Source organism: Cavia porcellus, unplaced genomic scaffold, assembly GCF_034190915.1.
Source record: "Cavia porcellus strain 051 isolate PalLab524CR breed Dunkin Hartley unplaced genomic scaffold, mCavPor4.1 scaffold_31, whole genome shotgun sequence".
In the NCBI taxonomy this organism is placed as follows: domain Eukaryota; kingdom Metazoa; phylum Chordata; class Mammalia; order Rodentia; family Caviidae; genus Cavia; species Cavia porcellus.
In genome coordinates, this window is record NW_026947514.1 from 9,724,201 (window position 1) to 9,731,526 (window position 7,326).

Below are 7,326 nucleotides of genomic sequence, written 5' to 3' on the forward strand. Positions count from 1 at the left end.
TTCAGACCATGACATACACAGAGCAACTGAGTGACCTCCTCAGGGTCACAGAGCAGCTAAGGAGAGGCTGGGCTGTGACCCAGGCAGTCTGACTCCAGAACTTGTCCTCCAGCTGCCTCTGCAGAGCCCTGACTGCTTCCCTGTCACTCAACAAGGAAGTGGGAGGTATCTCCAGGAGATGAGCTCTCTGCCACTTATTGTTCTGTGGTCAAGCCATTGGAGAGCACTGTGGATTGGTGTTTGCTTCCTGACTGGAAATCTTTATGGCAACTTACAGAGATTTAACCTCAAAACTTAGATCACAAAACAGCTTCTTGGTAGCTCGGTGAGGCAACGGAGGTGGGTTTGGAGTGCCGTCTGTAGAATTACTGTCGCGTGGGGACCAGAGCTCATCTTGGCAAGGATATGGGGTTTTCCCAGGCCATCGGTAAGTGACTACCTGTTCTGGTTTGCCTGGAAGTGCCAGGCTCTCTCATTGGTTCAGCACTGCATGTTTACTTCATTGCATTTTTATTAGTACGTTTGCTGCGCACTCACTGTGGGGAGTTGTCTCACGGACAGCACACGCCTTAGTTCTTTTTGCTGCTCTTCCCTTCCCTCTCCTCTTTCTCTCCCTCCTGTTCTCTTTCCCATTTAGCATTTCATTATTTTTTTCAAATTAAAAAAATTATTTAAAAATATACAAACCAATAGATTTCAAAAAAGATCCCTCCTGCCCATTCAAAACTCTTTACTTTTGTTTTACTGAGTTAACCCTTAATCACTTTACAAAGTACAATTGGTGGCATTTAGTATATTCACAGTGTCATGGCATTTTACCCTTAAGCATACTGACTGTTCCAGTGGAACACATTGTGTGGGTCTGGCACACCTCCACTTGGTATTTCTAACATCTACTCTGTCCTCATCTAGTTGTGTGTAATGCATGTGTCTTAGTCTATTTTCTATTGCTATAGCAGGATACTTAAGACTGGGTAATTTATAAAGACCAGGAGTTTATTTGGATCACAGTTCTGGAGGCTGGGAGGTCATGGAAGCATCTGGGGACCTTCTTGCTGTATCACAGTGGAGACATTGTATGGCCACACAGGGCAAGCATGCTAGGGAGTGCTCAGGTCTCTCTTCCTTTTCCTAGACAGCTTCTAATGCCCTCCTGGGTGCCTCCTCCTCATGACTTCATCTAATACCAGTTGCCTCCCATGGGCTTCACTTCCAAATATCATTAATGTATGGACTTGGGGATTGAGTTTCTAACACACAAAATGTAAAGGGACACATTCAAACCATAGCAGCGTGAAAACACTGTAATCTGTGGGTAAAGCCGGTTGTTTCCTAGCATTCTCTCTCTTCCTTGTTACACAGAATTAACCAACACCTCTTTTTCAAGGACAGCACGCAGTAAGGGTACTCACACATTGTGTGTGCTACAACACAAGTGACAGGGAATGGCACTGCTGCCGGTCTGTCTAGTGAAGGAGAAAGTATTTGCTTTGATGTTGCTGGCCCTGATGCCTGGTGTGCCAGACCCTGGTGCTGACGGCCTGTGCTTGCTGTTTATGTTGTGGCCTGCAAAATGCTTGAAGCCACCAGGCTCCTGGTTGATGGTGTCAGCGGGAAACATGAGAAACCGTAGGGAAGGTACATATAAACACGTGTGGGGAACAGAGGCTGAGCATTCTTCTCTGAGAGCACAGAAAGAGACGCCTGAATGTACTTGCTACAGTGTTGTTGTCACTTACAATATGGCGAAACTATACTTATTCGCTATAGTTTTTGGTAACTTTTTTTTTTTACATTTTCAGTGAACCCTTCCAGCCACAAGGAGCTCACAGACATTTGTATGCATATTTAATGAAAACTTAAAGTACATTTCAGCTTCTGAAGCTGAGCATGTGCCCAGAACAACAGGCTGATGTCTGCTATTTACCCTGGATGGGCTGGAATCACTGACCACATGAAACCCAGAAGATACCAGTCTGCTGAAGAAGCATCAACGTGTACTTAAAGAAGGTAGGGGGTGTTCCTAGGATGTGCTGCCCTAACAGGACGGTCTAACAACATGCAGGGTCAGCAAAGCCCGTTTATACACCAGGACTTTTTGTTCCCCTGAAATGATTACTTTTTAAATGAATCTTGCTCATTTTGGAGACAAAGTCATTGAATAGATATTTCTCCAAAGAAGGTATATGCATATACAAAAAGGATATGAAAAGTTGTTCGACTAATTATTAGTGTGCTATTAGATTTTTGTTACTGTGAGCAAATACCTGCAACAAACGTTTCAAAGGAGGAAGGATGTATTTGGGCTCATGGCTTCAGAGGTCTCAGTTCATGGTCAGCTGACTCCATCATGGTGGAAAGGCATGAAAGAGCAGGACTGCTCACCCCATGACGGCCTCGAAGCAAGGAGAGGGGAAAAGAGCCAGCGAGGAAGGGGCAGGGATAAGACACTGTTATGGATTAAAAACTGGTGATCAGCTAAGGCCAGCTGGATTACATCACCATGGTGCTGAGCGTAGATGCTCCATCTGAGGAAAGTTACCAGTATAAACAGAGACATGGAGAAGGAGGGGCACTGAGGTGCGTGGAGGCGTTTGAGGCTCTGTGGGTTCTACTACAAGTTGCTGTTTGAGCCGTTGGTTCTCCTGAAGAAGCTCTGGTTCTCACATCGAGCATTGCTTCCTGGCTCTGGAGGGGAAGACGTGTGCTGCTTGGTCTCCAGGATGAACTCCTCATGCTGGCTTCCCGACATGTACCTGACTGTGCTTGTCGGAGGAGGAGCTCGGGGCCTCTGTGTCGCTGAGGATGGCTGTGGTGCTTTTCAGGACAGCCCTGGTCTTTGTTGTGAGTGTGACTTCTTGGCTCCAGTGTAGAACCCTTAACCTACCAGCACAGCTCCTTCACCCCGCTGGCATAGACTTTCTGGCTTCCACCGATGCTCTTTGGTCCTCCCCAGTGCAGATCTGTAAAGAGACTGGCGTGAGTCCTTCTTGTGGGCTCTGGACCTCCAGTTGGACTCGTGGGAGGCACTGGCATGAGCTCTGGGTCTTCATCTGGACTCATGCAGAACTTTGCTGTGGGATTCAGGCCCTTGGCTAAATATTCTTTAGTGTTGTAGACCGATTTCCTATACTTTGTGTTAACTCTGGGTGACCATCATAAAACAAGATTATAAACTCCATGTCCTGATTCTAATTGTTATCCTCACAACCCCCGACTACAACAGTCCCCAGGTCATGTTCCCGTGACCCAGGCCCTTCCTTCAGCTAAACCCCACCTCCTAAACTTCTATTACTTTCCAAAAAATGCCCTCAAATAATGATCTTGTTAATGGATCGATCCACTGGTGAAACTGGAATCCTCGTGATGCAATTACCTTCTCAAAGCCCCAACTCATAAACACATGAGCCTTTCGGGGGGCATTTTAGATTTGAACTATACCAATTAGGGAAATACAAATGAAACTCACAGCGACCTACCACTTTGTACCCAGAAAGACGGCTATTAGGAAAAACCAGAAGCCAGCAAGACTCAAGAAGAAGTGGAGAAAAGGAAACTCTTGTGGATTGCTGGTAGAAATGTAAAATAGCCACAGCCAGTATGGAAAACGGCTTGCCAGTTCCTCAAAACTTTAAACATAGAACGACCATATGATCCAGCAATTCCACTTCTGGGTGTGTATCTAAAATAACTGACTTGAGCACTCAAACGGATATTGCGTACCCATGTTCACAGCATAGAAAAGCTGTGAAAGCAACATGAATGTGACGTGTAGCTACAGTGGCATATTATTCCCTTGAAGCAGCGAGGAAGTTTTGACACAGGCTACAATATGAGTGAACCCTGAAGACACTGTATAAGTGTGAAATAAGCCAGTCACAGAATCACAGTTCCTATGTGAGTCCACTTATATAAGCTACTTGCAGTAGGAGGAAAGATCGCTGGGTACCAAAGCCGGGGGTAAGAAGAGAAATACAGGGAGTTATTGTTCAATAGGTACAGAGCTCTAGTTGGGGATGATAAAGACCTCCTGGGGAGGGGACAAACATTCAGAGAGGGATAGCGGTGGTGGCTGCAGCAGTGCAGATATGCTAAATGCCACTGAACTGTACACTTGTGTGACACTGTGCCTCATGACTATAGGCAAACTTTTTTGAGGTGCTGGAGATGGAACCCACAGCCTCCTACACACCAAGGTAAGCAAGTGCAATTATTATATGGCATTTATTTATTTATTTATTTACTTATTTTTTTGTCTTTTTCGTTTTTATCGGTACCAGGGATTGAACTCACGACTGCCTGCTTGCAAGGCAGGCACTTATGCCGCTGAGCTAAATCCTCAGCCCCTATTATATGGCATTTAAAAAACAATAAAAGTAAACAGAAGAATTAAGGTGGTAAATTTATGTTATATGTATTTTTGCCGTAATAAAAAACTATTTTTGCTCATTTTTTTAATTCCAAGTTTTCTTGTTTGTGCTCAGGAAGAAGCGATAACTGTCACTGTGTGGGCTCCCCTGGCAGAACAACTTTGCAAACAGTTACACGACGCCAGTTTGATATTGATGCCATCTGATGTGTCAAGTGGAAGATCACTTAACTCTAATGAGGGTTTGCTTTTTTCAATCAGTTCCTGGAATCAAAATAAAGCCCTGGGAAGCGCATGCTACCACAGACGACACATCTAAACTGAATGTAAACACAATCATAAATTTAGTTAAATGTCTGGCATTAAAGATAACTCTGCTTTTGTGATCTCAACACAAGTATCTATTTTGGTGAAATACAATTTTGCAATAAAAATAGTGTTTTCCCTAAACTGAACTACCAGGGAGCAGTGGCCTGGCATCGGTTGTGATGCCATGTACAGCATTTTCTAATTCATTCCGAACAGCTGTGATATTCTCCCAAGTGAAACAGAAGCTGCAGTTGTTAAATGCGACAAATATTTTTATATACACTCAGAGTAACTGTGATAAATCTGAAGCAATATTTAATAAAAATCTTTGGCACAGTAGCACATGCTTGCTGTCTCTATTGCAAACCACTAATCAGATTTTAGAGATGTTTGTGAGTTTGTAGAATTATCAACTTGCTTTGGTTCCAGACCCCCTGTGGATACCGAAACCTACAGATGCTAGAGACTCTTGTGTGATACGATGAAGTGTCTGCATGTAGCCCACTTCGCATTACAGGTTACTTGTAATACCTCAAATAACAGCAGTGCTATATAAATAGTTGTTGTACTTTATTGTTACGGGAACCCTGACAAAGGATAACTGCATTTTCAACACACATATAACTCCCGCTACTCAAATCTTTTCAACTTGCAGTTGGAAATTGTTAAATGCAGAATCTGCTTTGTAAGCTTGAGTCATAGAATGGCTCCAGACTTTTCTTTACAAGTGTAGCAAGTATTGATCAAGTATTTGCAAGTATTTCATCAAAGTTCTCAATGAATGCACTACTGAGATAAACCTGAGCTTTGGAAACTTAGCGAATTGCAATGACTGGAAATAAAACATGCAAACTGGAATGTACAGAGACGGCTTGGAAGAAAACAAAGGAGGAACTGAACAAATTCAGAGGTGAGAGCTGCCGTGCGTGGTCTGCACCTGTGTTTTGGGAAATCTTAACTTGAGGGGAGAATACTTAGGGGAAGTTATTATTTTTATTTGTACAAATTAATATTGTTTGCTAGAACATGATAAAACCCAACAAGGTCCACAATGCAAGTGTGGCAAAACGTTTAAAAGAATCATAAAATGTTTTATTTGATGATTTAAAAAAATCTTTTGTGTGTGTGTGTGTGTATGTGTGTATGTGTGTGTGTGTGTGTGTGTGTGTGTGTGTGTGTGTGTTTGGTTTTAGTTTTGGCTTTTTGAGATAGGGCCTTGCTATGTAGCTCAGGCTGGCCTCCAAAGCATAGCAATCCTCCTGCCACAGCCTCCCACATGCTGAGATTATAGGCATGAAGCACCTCATCCAGTGTTAAAATATCTTACAGCAATAGTTATCTAAGAAAGGTACTCTAAATGGAGGTGAAAATATAGGTCCTATGAAAATATTTGAATGAAATATTTATACATTTTAATATGAAATAAATTAGAAATGAAAACATTTTTCATTTAGCAGAATTTCTTTTAAGCTCACCAGGAATCTCTGTGCCTTCAAAGAACAAAAAGTGGAGGTGTCAGCAATTTCAAAGTTGTGCAAAACAAAATGTAACTCTGAAGAAAACTCCTATTTTATGAAAACCTAAAAATAATGAGCCCAAATTGAAAAAGAAAAACAAAGCAAAATACATTCTTTAGAAGAATATTTCTGACACAGTATTAGAATAAGCTGCAGCATGGAAGTACTTGACTGTGTGCCAAACGCACTGTTCAATTTAAAATGTTTGTGTAATCAATAAAAACTACCTATCTTGTACTTATTCACATTTGTTATTTTTGTTTTGACAAAGAATTTTAAGTATCATTTTTGAGTGGAAATATTTTATAGACCTACTAATATCATAACACTAATTTGTCAATCAATCTATAAACTCATCCATGTAATTTCAACTATTTTTAGGGTTCCCTAGTCTGTAGGGAAAGAGACCAGCCTGGAGAGTTTAAATTCTGCTCGAGCAGACAGTCTGGAAAGAGCCTGGGTGTCTGCCCCGGCTACCATATGCTTAAGAGAGTGTAGAAAGACTAATTAACAAGCAGCAGGGAGATGTAAAGTTTTAAACTTCAAAAAGTGTATTCGAATAGGAAATTATTTGGTGGGGTGCAGTGGCACATGTCTATAATCCCGTCTGCTCTGAAGGCTGGGGCAGGAGGATCACAAGGTCAAGCCCAGTCTGGGCAACTTAGTAACATAGAGAATCCTGGATCAAAATAAAAAAGACTGGGTTGTAGCTAGTGGTAGATCATTTACTTAGCAAATAGGACACCCTGAGTTCAATCCTCAGAGAAAAGTAAATGAAAGAAAGAAATATCAGAACAGAACAGAAAAGAAATGGGCGAAGTTACTCAACCAGAGAAGCAGGAAAGTAATTAAGACCTAAACTCTCATGTTAACTTGGTTGATCAAATCAGTTCACCTCCTCATGCCTCAGTGTTATCCTCTATAAAGCAGCAATCCTTTTGGGGGTGCAATACTAAAATGATATAGATATGTTTTGCAAAGTACACAGTGTAATACAAAATACAAGGGATTTGCCTTACTTAACTTATATGGGATTTATTCAGAAACACACCCTAAGGCAAAAATGAGGACTCTTAAAATTTGGGTGCAAGGTGGCCATGGAATAAACAATATAATTGCCTCTATTTTTCA

General features: G+C 41.8%; 1 long non-coding RNA gene across 1 annotated transcript; it reads left to right on the top strand.

Annotated features, from left to right (window-relative positions):
• Nucleotides 1–218: 218 nt before the first annotated feature.
• LOC134474153 (uncharacterized) lies at nt 219–5,318 on the top strand. The gene is made up of 3 exons (XR_010044799.1): nt 219–427; nt 1,803–4,196; nt 4,485–5,318. It is a non-coding gene; the product is annotated as an uncharacterized LOC134474153 (long non-coding RNA).
• Nucleotides 5,319–7,326: the final 2,008 nt, after the last annotated feature.